Source organism: Anomaloglossus baeobatrachus, chromosome 2, assembly GCF_048569485.1.
Source record: "Anomaloglossus baeobatrachus isolate aAnoBae1 chromosome 2, aAnoBae1.hap1, whole genome shotgun sequence".
In the NCBI taxonomy this organism is placed as follows: Eukaryota; Metazoa; Chordata; class Amphibia; order Anura; family Aromobatidae; genus Anomaloglossus; species Anomaloglossus baeobatrachus.
The window spans coordinates 99458030-99472725 of record NC_134354.1 but is presented as its reverse complement, the minus strand read 5'-3'; the positions used below and the strand labels follow the sequence as shown (position 1 = coordinate 99472725).

The 14696-nt window shown below is 49.0% G+C and overlaps 2 long non-coding RNA genes across 2 annotated transcripts in view; one reads left to right on the top strand and one right to left on the bottom strand.

Annotated features, from left to right (window-relative positions):
* Positions 1-331: 331 nt before the first annotated feature.
* The window catches only part of LOC142283900 (uncharacterized), a 75649-nt gene continuing 61284 nt past the window's right edge, over positions 332-14696 (top strand). Inside the window, exon 1 of the long non-coding RNA XR_012745480.1 lies at positions 332-513. This is a non-coding gene — a long non-coding RNA (uncharacterized LOC142283900). The remainder of the gene's footprint in view (positions 514-14696) is intronic.
* LOC142283911 (uncharacterized) overlaps positions 11007-14696 on the bottom strand; it is a 79225-nt gene continuing 75535 nt past the window's right edge. Inside the window, exon 3 of the long non-coding RNA XR_012745491.1 lies at positions 11007-11134. This is a non-coding gene — a long non-coding RNA (uncharacterized LOC142283911). The remainder of the gene's footprint in view (positions 11135-14696) is intronic.

Genomic DNA, 14696 nt, shown 5'->3' with positions numbered 1-14696 from the left:
CACTGATACGGGGAAAAAAAAAAAAAAATCCTGCGCTAAACTGAGCTCGGACGCAGATCCGTGATATGCATCATGGATCTGCGCTCGGCGGATAAGGTGTAAAAAGCAATCACTGATACGGGGGGGAAAAAAAAAATCCTGCGCTAAACTGAGCTCGGACGCAGATCCGTGATATGCATCATGGATCTGCGCTCGGCGGATAAGGTGTAAAAAGCAATCACTGATACGTGGAAAAAAAAAAAAAAATCCTGCGCTAAACTGAGCTCGGACGCAGATCCGTGATATGCATCATGGATCTGCGCTCGGCGGCTGCAGGACGCACAGACAGATGAAATACAAAAAAAAAAAAGCAACAAGGGAAAAAAAAAAATAATAAATTATACTCACAGGACCAGCAGGAAGATCAGTCACCAGACTGCAGAAGGAAGCTAGGACCCAGGAAGACGCAGATGAGTCTGGATGATGAAGCCGTCAGACACTCAGGCAGGAGGATCCAGACAGCGGCAGCAGCAGGTGAGGGGACGACAGGGGGGGACAGGAGAAGCCGAGGGGGGGACAGGAGAAGCCGAGGGGGGGACAGGAGAAGCCGAGGGGGGGGTGTTACAGAGCGATCAGAGTGGGGGAAGGGGCAGATCAGGCAGCGCCGGCTGCAAAGATCAGGTGGCGACGGCAGCAGAGATCGGGGGGGGGGGGGGGGGCAGCAGAGATCGGGGGGGGGGGCAGCAGAGATCGGGGGGGGGCAGCAGAGATCGGGGGGCAGCAGAGATCGGGGGGGCAGCACAGATCACGCGGCGGTCGTGCACCGGGAAAGGTGGCGACGGAAGCAGAGATCGGGAGGGGGCAGCAGAGATCGGGGGGGGCAGCAGAGATCGGGGGGGGCAGCAGAGATCGGGGGGGGGGGCAGCAGAGATCGGGGGGGGGCAGCAGAGATCGGGGGGGGCAGCAGAGATACGGGGACAGCACAGATCACTGGGGAGCAGCGGCTGCAAAGATCAGGCAGCGGAAGGTGGCGACAACAGCAGAGATCGGGGGCGGGGGGGGGGGGGGGGGAGGGGGCAGCAGAGATCGGGGGGGGGAAGGGGGCAGCAGAGATCAGGGGGGGGCAGCAGAGGTCGGGCACCTGGAAAAACAGCGGCGGCAGCAGAGATGAAGTGGCGGCGGCAGCAGAGATCAGGCGAAAGCGAAAGCGAAAGCAGCAGCAGCAGCGGGCAGCGTGGCACTACAACTCCCAGCGGATGCAAGCGCAGAATGGCTGGGGGAGGGGTCTCCAGGCTAAAACAAGCCTTGGGAGAGCGGTCACCGCCAGGTCAGACAGCCCCTTTTGCACGCTGATTGGAGCGATTGCGCGTCATAGCACGATCGCTCCAATCAGTGCTGCGGGGGGGCCACGGTGTCTGCTTGCTTCCAGCTAATGATCGGAGCTGCTGCAGCTCCGGTCCTAGCTGGATTTTACAGGATCACACCATTTTTGGCATTTTTTTTTGCCGAAAACAGCGTGATCAATGTGATTGGCGGTTCCGATTTGAACAGCCAATCACATCGATCGCCTATGGGGGGTGGCGATGCCACCCCCCCTGGGGTCAAGCAAAGGTCCCCTGCTGTAAGAAACAGCAGGGGACATCATTTGAAAGCCGTTGCTATGGCCACGGCAATCAAATGAAGTTTAGGCCGTAAAATTACGTCCCTGGTCGTTAAGTCACGTTAAAATAGGACGTAATTTTACGGCCCGCGGTCGTGAAGGGGTTAATACAAACAGAAATTGCACAGTAGGCAGACACAGCTCATATGTGTGAATGAGAGAGTGTGTGTGTTTCTGTGTGTGGTTCATGCCCCTCACCTGTTTGTGTGATAAGATCAGCCTCCTGTAGAGGATCGGCCTCCTGTAGAGGATCAGCCTCCTGTAGAGGATCGGCCTCCTGTAGAGGATAGGCCTCCTGTAGAGGATCGGCCTCCTGTAGAGGATCGGCCTCCTGTAGCGGAACAGCCTCCTGTAGAGGAACAGCCTCCTGTAGAGGATCGGCCTCCTGTAGAGGATCGGCCTCCTGTAGAGGATCGGCCTCCTGTAGAGGATCAGCCTCCTGTAGAGGAACATAGTAAAAAGAATCCCAGCACTCGAATGAAAACAAGGGGGAAATTATGCAAAAGTTGCTCTGGTTAGGTTCCTTTTGCAGTGTATCAATAAATTCACTTTTGCATAATTTCCCCCTTGTTTTCATTCGAGTGCTGGGATTCTTTTTACTATATGACTCCTTATCCCATTAGCACCTCCAGTATATGTGGTGAAGCCTGTAATTTCTATACATTCCTGTAGAGGAACAGCCTCCTGTAGAGGATCAGCCTCATGTAGCCTAGATCAGTCTTGCTAAAATCTTTACCACTGGCTACTGTTCTGTTCTCAAAATGGTGGCTGCTGAACTGCTTCTCAGCTCCCTCATACACATTCATTATGGGTCAGTACTCTACACTACCACAGGGGGCGCTGCTGGGCTCAGTGACATGCATCAGACTGAACTAGGCCGTCCTGATTCATTCTCAGTAGAACATTTAGTTCAGCAGCTCATATAGTTCATTTAGTTCACAGGTCAAGTGATGCATTTCCTGTCACCTCCTCACAGGACAGGGTGGAGAGAAATACTGAACTAAATGAACTAATCTTTTGAACTAATCTTTTCAGTGAACTAGTTCATGGTGAACTAATCACCAAAATGAACTAGATTTCCCATCACTACTATCTAGCTATCTCTCTATCTATCTATCTGCTATCTAAGGACATTTTTTTTTTCTTTTTTCTTCAATGTGCTTTATTGCATTGAATGCATTAAAGCACATGTACCAACCCGCACGCGGCAAAACCGCGGCAATACCGCGAACAATACCGCGGTAAAGCCGCAGCAAACCGCATGCGGTGTTTGGGTGCGGTTTGCTGCGTTTTTTTTTACCGCGGGTGCGGTAATCTTTCAGTGCTTGCGGAATTTTCTTGAGAAAATTCAATTTTCCAGTGCGCACAAAGCCTAAAGCATCTTTCCTGCACCATTTAGCTAATTAAGGTAACACAATTTTAATTTCAATTTTAATTATGCTCCTAGTTTGTTTTCATGTGCAATTTTATTGCATTTTTTCTGTTGTAGTTTTAGTCTCTTTTTGACATGTCAAATTTTAAATTAAATTACTTTGTTTTGGAAACTTTCTGTTTGCTCATTTACCTAACTTGTGTGTGGTTTACATCTATTTGTGCTGCATATGCATTTTTTATCTATGGATAATCTGGATTTTCCACATCTCATTCAAGTATATGGGAAAAATGCAATGCAATTAAAACACATAGTATTTACCGCAACAGAAATTGATATGCCACAGGTAACAAATTCACACCGCACCTCAGTGTCCCAAGAGGAAATAAAGACGTAAAGTAAACTGAAACAAGATGATGATGATGATGATGTGTGCCAGGACTGAAATGACAGTAATTAAAACAGTTAAGCTTTATTAATTACAAGACATTCAACGGGATATGCAAAAATGCCAAAATACAGACAAAGGCAAATTGGTGGATGAGCCACTTGTGGGAATCCCAATAATAAAAGGCACCAATCATAGAAAAACATTACACAATGAAAGCATTTGTAACGTTGGCATCCCAGCAGTGTCCCAACTCCTCCGCCCGGTAGGGACGCTCGCTCATACACCTTCTCAGTGGTTCAGCGGTGGCTTCGGCCCGTTACTACTTTCAGCCCCAGGGGCCTACGCACGCAGCACAGATCTCCTGGGACAGCTCTCAGGGTGCACACACTTCTTCCCTTTCTTAAAGGGTCAGTGTGCCCTAACCCGGAAGTGCCTCTCAGCCTACGGCTGGGTATTTAATGCATCCTTCCCCTATGAGAGGTGCCTGAATAACGTGTTCATTCACTTAGTGCATGTCTGCTAGTTGTCAGGTTCCATGTCCTGTGCTCGTATCCTGTGCTCGCTAACCTATGCTTGTGTTCCATAACCTCTCCGGTGTATCAGTACCCACCTGCTAGTACCAGCCTGCCAATCTGTTCCAACCATCAAGCCTGTACCAGCTGTCCAGGCTGTTCCAGCCGTCCTGCCTGCACCTTAGTCCGTACGTGCCTACCTGATTCCTGGGGTCAGCTGATACATTACTGAGAGTTCCTCTGGAGTGGTATCTGGTGGCTACCTACCAGCACAAGCCAAACTTCACCATCAAAGGCTCTAGTGAAGATGAGGCAGGTGCTTAGTCATGCCCCTCCAGGGTGAACCTGGTCCACTGATGCAATGAGTCCACACCCACCAATGGGACAGTATCTATGTCCATACAATGATGGAGATTGAAGTACCAGCTAATATGTGTCCCACAAAGAGAATCAGGAACAATGAAGGTAGATGTAGACACAGAGTGTGGTTAATAATAAGGAGCTCACCAACCAAACACCCACCGCACATTTCACAAATGCTTCGTCAGAGGTCTTTGTGTCTCTATGTTGGGATTTTTGTATGTCAATTTTAACGTTTTTTTTTTTTTATCTAATAAAGCTTAACTGTTTAATTACTGTCATGATTTCAGTGCTGGCACAAATCTTATTTAATTTTTTTCCAGTTTCAATTGTGTAAACAAAGTACAGAGGGCATGAAAGTTATATAGATCTCATCAATTTTTCTTGACCTTTTTCCCCGCACACAAATGCACAGCAGAAAAAAAGACATTTATGCATTGTGCAAATTTAGCCTAAAATGTGCAAGAGCATTTAGTCCTTCGAGTTCCCAGCTTAACTTTCATAGTATGAAAGTCCATTTTGCTGTATCATGTTGTTGAGTGTTTTGGGGTTTTTTTTCATTGTGATTTAATCCTTAAATGCAATGGTAAATTAATTGCATAATTCCTGTTTGTCTTCGGTGACAGTTTAATGCTATCAATCTGTCAGAAGTTGATAAATGAAGTTTCCTATTCCAGCTCTGACACTTTCCAGAAATGGATTGTGGTTGTGTACTATCTTGCTGATAACATCAGTATCAGCATTCATGGTATGACAGGAAGCCAGAAAAGACATTTTAAGATTGGAATCCCCGAAAAGTCTGAGCATTGCAGATTGCAGAGTTTGAAAAAAACATATTACGTAATAGGGCGCTGGACTAGTCTCATCGATGGCTATGGTCTTCGGTTGGCTTCTCCCCACCCTCAGGTGATTGACAGGTATCTTTCATAGGCTGGATTCACACGAGCGTGTGGCATCCGTTGAGACAGCATCAGATGCAATATGCTAATGACCCCCGACTCAGGCTCTGCTGCGAGCGTGAGCCGAGTGTCATGCGACTGTGACCTGATCTTGCAATCAGGTCACAGCTGAGAAGCTGAGGGCGGGCGCTGCGAAGGAGAGGCAGGGGTTAATCCCCCGATCTCCTCCATTGTCAGCTTGTGCGTATATCGCACTGCACTGGGATAACATCCGAGTGCAGTCCAATGTTTCTCTCGCATCCATTCACTTGAATGGGTGCGAGAGATACGACTCTTGCAGAAAATCGCAGCATGCTGCTACTTTTCTCGCATCCAGAATCTAGATGCAAGAAAAGCTGACCAACTGCTCTCCCTCATTGGCTAACATTGGTCCGAGTGCAATGCGAGATTTTCTCACATTGCACTCGTCTGTCCGATTTCAACACTCGTGTAAGCGCACCCATAATGAGAGATCTGTCAGTCACTTGGAGCAGTACTGGAACATTTCCTAGAAAATATATACATGGCTGCAATCATACAGCTAGGCTCTGATTATTCTGCCCATGGTTGAGCAGCAAGAATCGCATGACAGGTTCTCTTCAAGTGAATTAAGATAACTTAACATTGCACAGACCATTGACAAATGTCATTGTGCCAAATTACAGTTTTTTACGCAGTGATACCCCAGTGTTGCATTATCTGTTTCAAGGTAAATGTGGCTACATCTGTAGATTGAAGCGGAATTCTTCTTCATCCTTTTCAAAGAATTTCCTCACACTGTTTTAATAACCTGTTGGCAATTTTAGAACCTCCTCAGGATAAAAAGACAGAAAAGTCTTCATATGAACAGCAATGTGTTCTTACCATAGAAAAGAATAGGAAGAGTTTTCCAAGTTTTTGTGAGGAGGATTTTGGAGCAGATCAAGGCCAAAAAACTAGAAAAAAAATGTTGTGGGAAGATAGCTTTATGTAATAACTGATAAACGCATATGTGACCCACTTGTTAAAATCCCCTATTGAAAGGGTTCTGGGTTCAAGAAACATTTCTTCAATTACTCTATGTGACTGCAGATTGTCAAATTGTGACAGTGTGCAATGTGCACAATGTCAGGATTCCCCTTTATTTCCTGCACAAGTGGGTGCTTGTCACGGTGTGACTATGGGAAGTCTGGCGTACGGCGGAACACACAACAAAATAAGGGGTGCACCGGGGACGCTATAACAATGGTGGCCCTTAGCGCTAGTGCAGGGGGAAGATGGGACACCTCCTGCACTCACCTGCAGCTGTACCCTGTACTTCTAGCCAGTCCCTATACAGATTCTGCACCTGTCGCTGAACAGCTTACCTGAAAACCTGGTAGGCCCTGACTAGTGAGCTGGCAGGTGAGGAACGCTAGCCCCAATGCTGCACTAATATAACACCAGGGAAAGGAAAGACAGATAGGGGATAACAACAAATGACTCACGGCTGCAGTCAGCACAAGGACTGCAGCCTACCCAGCTACTTGCGATAAAGGCTCCACCAGCTCCTTCCACATCAAGGCCTAGCTTCTGGGAGAAGAGAGTATATATAGAGAATGGGAGTGGTCGGAAGCACCTGAGGAGAGGTAATGAGAATGCTGCTGGAAAGGAGAAATTGACATTAACCCTTTACTCACCAAAGGAAGGGAAACTACATTTAATATAAAGAGTCTTACATGACAATGAAAGACTCTAACCCTGAACCTGTCACTAGTCTCATACTGGAGAAATAGACGTAACAGTGATTTACGTCTCTTAAGAGAATATTGAGAGATTTCAAATGAGAATCTAGTTGGCAAATGACCGTCAACTCCCTTTGGAAATATAGGAGCATCCTGACAGTGTGCACATTGCACACTTACAATTCGGCTATCCTGCAGTTACATAGAGTGACATAGGAAATTTCTTAAATTCCTGGAAAAGCCCTTTAATGAATAGATGAATCGATGTCATGTCACTCCTAGGAGTAGCTCACATACCTGTAGTTCTAAACATTAAAAGGTGTTGTACAGAATTTTAAACACATTGCTACAAATGTCCACAGATTGTTCGTGGTATTGCAGCTTGGTCACCTTCACTTTCATGTAGCTTAGCTGCCATACCAGACTCTACACATGGACAGGTGTGGCACTACTGTGTTTCTCCAAAAATAAGACCAGCTCATATTATTTTTTGCTCTGAAAGATAAGCTAAGGCTTATTTTCAGGGGATGTCTTTTCTTTTTCCATGAACAACAATCCACATATATAATTTAACTAAAATATAAACATATATTCGAATATAACAATATTCACTAGACATAAACAATATAATGTCGCTAAGATCATTTTGTCAAAATGGCTGCATGGTCCCCCTCTATAATTATGGACAAGAACAGTGTGGGAATAAACTCCTACAATAAATAAACCTGTATGTGATCACAAATTGGAGTACTATATTCTTATACGGTATTAAGGGGGGCTCTGCTGGCTGCTGTGGGATCTGTGCTGGCTGCAGTGGGGGCTGTGCTGACTGTGGTGAGGGCTGTGATGGCTGCTGTGGGGGCTGTGTTGGCTGCAGTGGAAGCTGAGCTGGCTGCAGTGTGGGCTGTGCTGGCTGCAGTGGGGGCTGGCTGCAGTGGAAGCTGTGCTGGCTGCAGTGGGGGTTGTGCTGGCTGCAGTGTGGGCTGTGCTGGCTGCAGTGGGGGCTGGCTGCAGTGGAAGCTGTGCTGGCTGCAGTGGGGGCTGGCTGCATTGGAAGCTGTGCTGGCTGCAGTGGAAGCTGTGCTGGCTGTGGTGGAGGCTGTGCTGGCTGCCGTGGGGGCTGTGCTGCCTGCTGTGTGGGCTGTGCTGGCTATGTGGAGCAGGGCGGTGCAGCGGGTGTCCTAGATGCTCTGTCGTCTGTGCGGACTTCAAATAATGGCACCCGGAGTCGTACGCAGATGGAGCTCTCGGCAACTGGGCACGCTCCGGGTACGTACCATTGATCTCCCAGCAGCGGACAACAAAAATGGTGCCCGGAGGTGGAACATGCGCAGATGAGCTCTCGGCTTGTCATTGAGCCAAGAGCTCAATGTGCGCATGCGCCAAATCCGAGCGCCATTTCTTTGAAGCCCGCACCGCCGATAGAGCATCTTGGACATCAGTCGCACCGCCCTGCTCCACATGCCAGCACTGCCCCTAACTCTGTGACCCCGCTCCACCATCGCTGCTGCCCCCCACCTGGTAAGACACCAACGGAGTATAAGATGGACCCCTTGTTTTGTTTACCTTTATTAGCTCTAAATTTGGATTGCGTCTTATAATACGGTGCATCTTATGAAATGAAAAATACGGTACATTACAGTTTATATGAAAGAGTAAAATATTTTAAAACCTGACGCACAAAGGTCAGTGTAGTACCATGTGATATATGCCTTAAATTTAATTTAAAGTAGAAACTATATATGAGGTCCAATAAATAATAGCCTATAAAAACAAATTTATATATTTAAATATAATCATGTCATCACACACTGAACATATACATATAAATATACATACTGCACATATGGTACCTACTAGCCTATCTACTCTTCAATTCCTCTAGATTTCTGCAATTAAAGGACCTTTGATGACATCATGCTCACTTGACTTTGATATCACCAAAGGTCCTTAACCAGTTTTAACCTTGGAATGGAAATGTTGGGGAATTATAAGAGAGTAGGGGCTCTGGGCAGTTCACCAGTCACCCCCTTCCCTCCACTCCCCAAATGCCAGTTCTGACTGTAACTAGGGCTTATTTTTGGAGTAGGGCTTATATTTCAATCATATTCCAAAAACAATGTTAGGGCTTATTTTCGGGGTAAGACTTATTTGCGGTGAAACACGGTATGTATAGAAAAATATGTTTATACCTTTTTACTAATGTAAAAGCATTTTACATGCACCATTTTAGCAGCAGTTAGGCCTAAGCCACACAGCGAGAAAATCGGTGCGAGTGGAGTGCGATAAAACATCGCATTCCACTCGGACCAATTTTAGCCTGTGTGTCAGCGCACATGAGCGATTATTTTCTCAGCCCTAATCGGACCGAGAAAACAATCGCAGCATGCTGCGATTGTAATGCAAGACTCTTTTGTCTCGCACCCATTCCAGTGGATGGAGCGAGAGAAGAAAAAAATCGCACTGCACTCGCAGTACACCGGTGTACTGCGCGTGCAGAGCGAGAATCGCAATAGCCGGCTACGGAGGAGAGAGGGAGAGAAATCCCTCCCTCCTCAGAGCCGGCCCGCCCCTCCTCAGCGCCGGCCCTCCCCTCGCAGATGAGGTCCGCTCACACAGTCGGACCTCAGTCGCATGGATACTAGCATGACACTCGGCTCTGTTGTACTGCCAGCGTGAGCCGAGTGTCATGCTAGAGGATCGCAGTAATCCCCGTGTGGCCCCAGCCTTAAGCGGGCTTTACACGCAACGACATCGCTAACGAGATGTCGTTGGGGGTCACGGAATTCGTGACCAACATCCGGCCTCGTTAGAGACGTCGTTGCGTGTGGAACACAGGAAAGACCGGTTAATGATCAAAATTACTTACCAAATCGTTGATCGTTGTCCAGTCGTTCCTATCCTGATTCTCGTTGCTGCTGTAGGTACCATGTCGTTCGTCGTTCCTGCGGCAGCACACATCGCTATGTGTGACACCGCAGGAACGAGGAACAACCTCGTACCTGCGGCCGCCCGCAATGAGGAAGGAGGTGGGCGGAATGTTCGGCCCGCTCATCTCCGCCCCTCCGCTTCTATTGGGCGGCCGCTTAGTGACGTCACTGTGACGCCGAACGAACCACCCCCTTAGAAAGGAGGCGATTCGCCGCCCACAGCGACGTCACTAGGCAAGTAAGTATGTGTGACTGTTCCTAGCGATGTTGTGCGCCACGGGCAGCGATTTGCCCGTGACGCACAACCGACGGGTGCGGGTGCTTTCACCAGCGACATCGCTAGCGATGTCGCTGTGTGTAAAGTTCGCTTTATAGTTACAGTTTAATATATTAAGTTTTTTATTCTATCACTAAATATTTTATGATAATTTAAAAACAAACAAACATTAAATTACAAAAATAAATTAAATACAGCCTAATGATCCCGTTATGTTTTTTTTGTATATTTCTTGAGGAACACACTTTGTGAACAGGATTTTCATGTGATAGGTGTGACAAATGTGATATATTAAAGCTGTTTCAATTAGCGCTATCACACAAGTCTAAAAATACTTTGAACTGATTAACACTGTTTGGGTTTAAATACCTAACACTTGGCTTTCTTTGCTAAGAAATAATCCATATTACCAGCACAAGTTAAGGTTACTGTATATACTATAACGTTCTGAAATGGATGCAGCACTCACCACAGGTTTTTTTAATCCATGACCATTAGGGCAGACAGGCTTATGCAAGCTCACTTTTCACAAAACCGGCATGACAGACGTTTTGTGTCTCACATGACTTGTCTCCAGGAGCTGCATTAAAGATTTAAAAATACTGCCGTATCTACAGTATATCTGAACTTTATTGTATATATTTCTTGGGACACTATACTGTTTGATTGTGTATGGTGTTAGGGCCAGGTGGACGGGCAGACCCAGGAGGTGGATCCACTGGGCTGAACACCTCACCGAGGGCAAGGTGCCCGGTAGCCGGAGCACTAGCAGGACAGTCCGTTCAGAGGATTGGAGTGAAGGAGTCCCTGGGACCACGGGGTCTCTGATGGTAGTCCGGGTGACGGAGCTCAGGTTCGGAGGCCGAGATGACGTCAGGCAGAGTCCGGAACCAATGGAGTGAGAAGGCGGGTCACCACAGGGATCGGAGATGGTAGGAACTGACGGGATGGCAGGCCGTCACCGTTCGGGGTTCGGGTATCGTCAGGACCGGTTGGCGAGGCAGGAGCGGCTCTACGAGAGAGATAGGTGAGTATATCACAAGACACAAGGAGACCTGACTCCTAGCTTAGAAAACACGAAGAACAGGCCCCGCCCACTTGGAAAGGATCCCCCTATATACCCAGTACCTGATCCTTCAATATCCTGTTGGAGGACACTGGCCCTTTAAGAGAGGGTCAATGACCGCGCGCGCACCCTAATGCGCATGCGCGAGGCCCGGGTGCCAGAAGCCAGGGCAGGGAGCGGTGAACAGGAGGCAGGAGAGCCGGGCTGGAGCAGAGCTGCCGACGGGCGCCGGGAGCGGGGACCGGGCCGCCTGGGGACCGCAGGTGATGGGGCCTGGAGGCTGTGGAGCGGGGGACGCCTGGCAGAGGAGCCGGGGAGCGAGGCAGGGAAGCCGGGGAGCGTGGCAGGGGAGCCGGGGAGCGAGGCAGGAGAGCCGGAGAGCGTGGCAGGGGACCTGGGGAGCGTGACATATGGATACTGAGCACCACTTACCTAACTGTGGCAGTCAAAGTTAAAAGGTGTACGTTGAAGGGTGTAATGCCAGCCTTAAAAGGGTTATTCCCAGCTCCAGATCCAATATGCAGTAGGTGTCATAATATTAATATTAGTGTGACCCCTTGGACCCCAGGGGTCACAGAACACCATCACACATATACACACCCCCCTTCCTGGTAGGGACCATCCGTCAAACAAAAACCCTTGTTGCCTCCTCCAGGGTCTGATGTCCACACGAGGTGGGGCGGAGCCAGGTGGTTGGCCCCACCCACCGAGGAGTTCACAGGCCTGGAGGCGTGAAAAAGTCAGTTAGTTGAAGTAGGAGTTAGAGTTTGGAGGGCAAAGGCAGTGGAGCGTTGGAGGTTGAAGTGGAGAGACTGAGTGTCTGGGTCGGAGCCGAGGCACCGTCAGCAAGGTCGGCAGATGGTGGTGGCCGTCTGCAGGAGTTAGTGGACGTCCGCGGAACCGTAGGACCGGGGGCCGGGCGGTGGCCCGCCGGTACCGAACCGGGGAACGGAGGGAAGCTAAGCACCAAGGCAGGGTACTCAGACCCCGACTAGGCTCAGATGCCGCCGTAACGGTCAAATTCTCTGATTGCGGTCTGGACCTCAGGGGTTCATTCCCACCCAAGTCCCGTCAGAAGGCAACAGCCCAACCCGTTCGGGTAAGAGCCACCGCCAATGGCCAGAGATCCAAGGACTAGCGCCTGCGGGCAAAACGGGCTCTCCTGACACGTACAAGCCGGGGAGCGGACCACCCGTGGGAATCCATAGGGGTCAAACACTTACACACAGGTGCAGGGAAAGACAGCCGCCACCAACCCGTCCGGGGAGAGTGAAGAAGCCGCAGCCGACTGTGGGCCCCATCCATCCAGCCGTTTGGTTTACCAGAGACTCTGTCATTGACTATCTGAGTGAGTACACCAGTGCCATCCGGCACAGCGCTGCACCGCTGCCCCGCATCCGCGCTGCCTCCCCACATCGGCACCTGCACCTAGCCCCTACCCACCAACATCCATCCATCCAAACCCCCAACCGGGGCCCCGGGACCAACCGCCCCTACCCACGGAGGGGCCAACACCTCAGCTGCTCCCCGCCATCGCTCCCGGGAACCCCCATCACCAGCAGCGGTGGTGCCCACCATCACCACAACCCCGTGGGTGGCGTCACAACCGTCATCCCACCACCAAACCTCCCCCCTTTTCACTCGTGGGCGAGGAGGCGCTGCTCGAGCCCCCGGGTATGGCCCCGTGCTCGAGCCACCGAGAAGCAGAAGCACCGGACCCGAGCGCCAGAGATTCCCCCAGGCGAGCGGCGTTCCCCAAAAACCCCTCTCCGCCCGCGACATTAGCAAATTCCTCCCATTATGAATGTAGTAGAGTTCTCCTGATTCACTATGTCCCTTACCTCATGTTCAGGGCATTGCAGGACTTTAGGCATCCAACAATTAGTTGCTAGTGGTCATAACCATGGATACCTTAGGTCCTGCAATGCCCTGAATATGAGGTAAGTGACATAGTGAATCAGAAGAACTATACTACATTGATAATTGGAGATTTTTGCTATTATTATTATTATTATTATTATTACACCTGCTATATATTGGGATAGGATCTTGGAGATGGGAATACCCCTTCAACCCTTTATTGACATCCGCCACACATGTATGGCACAAGTTGGCAGGGGTGTAAGGAGCAGAAGGTAATGGCTGTGAAACACAGCCAGGACCTGCCTATAACAGCCGCGGATGGAGGGGAGCTCCAACCACAACTGTCAAACTCTGACAGCGGCATGAACAACGTACTGGATGAGGGTGCATCATTCTATACACCCATCAGCATTCCCTTGACACGATCATGTGGCAACGATGGGTTGCTATGACAGCCAAGGGCCTGTTGAAGACCTTCATGCTTGTCATTACGGAGCTCCTTTGAAACACATCTTCACTGTATTCACTCTGTGGGTGGTGTTGGTGATAGGGGAGATGTCAGAATCAGAAGCTCCGGACAGCATAGGCTCTGTCCATCCTCTAAGGTTAGAGTGGCTGGGACTGCAGTACTTTCCAGTCTGACAGAATAGGTGTGTGTGCTGTTCAGCTGAAGTCATCAGCTACTTGCTTCAGCCCTAGAAAACACCACACCCAGTGCTTTCCTGCCTCAGTCCTATCTGTTTTGCCTCTTGTAATCATTGTTCCTTGTTTTGACTATTCTTATGGATCCTGATTTTGTCCTTTACATGACCTCCTGGCTTAGACCTTTCTTGGTGATTATTTCTCCTCTGGTTCGCACCTCCAAACAGCAGCCCTTCTGCACAGCAGACCTCTGTGCAAAGTTTGGGCCTGGGGCCCCCTACGCATGTTGGTCAGATGTATGGGCCCATGTAGCATTGTAAATTCTATAAAGACGTACAAGTTGCCCCTGCCTCTTCATTATGTAGTAATGTCACCCATCCTGTCCTAATGTCCCCAATCCTGGGCCACCTACTGGTAAATATGTACCCCATCCTGGTATATTTGTCCCCATCCTGATATATCTAATATATAAAGCTGTGTGTGTGTGTATGTCCGCTAAAGGAATCCGCACCGTCGCATTTACAATTGCGAAATTTTGCACAGACGCCTCATGTGACACAGGGAACGTCATAGGCTATGTTTTGACGGGAAAATGTAACCCTGCACTTTACAGTTACTCTTAAAAAACCCTGCCTGGGAGCTACAGGTCATTAATAGGAGCTCCGATTGGTTGCTAAAAGATCAAAGGACATTCATAGTATAAGAAGCGTCTGTGTGAGGTAATATATCAGTGGAGAGACGTATAGAGAGAGAGAGAGACAGAGAGAGACAGACAGACAGGGAAAGAGACAGAGACAGACAGGGAGAGATACAGACAGAGGCAGACAGGCACAAACAGAAATAGGCACAGAAAGACAGACAGGCAGACAGGGAAAAAGCAGACAGGGAAAGAGACAGACAGGGAAAGAGACAGACAAAGGCAGACAGGGAAACAGACAGACAGGGAAAGAGACAGACAAAGGCAGACAGGGAAAGGGACAGACAGAGAGACAGGGAAAAAGAC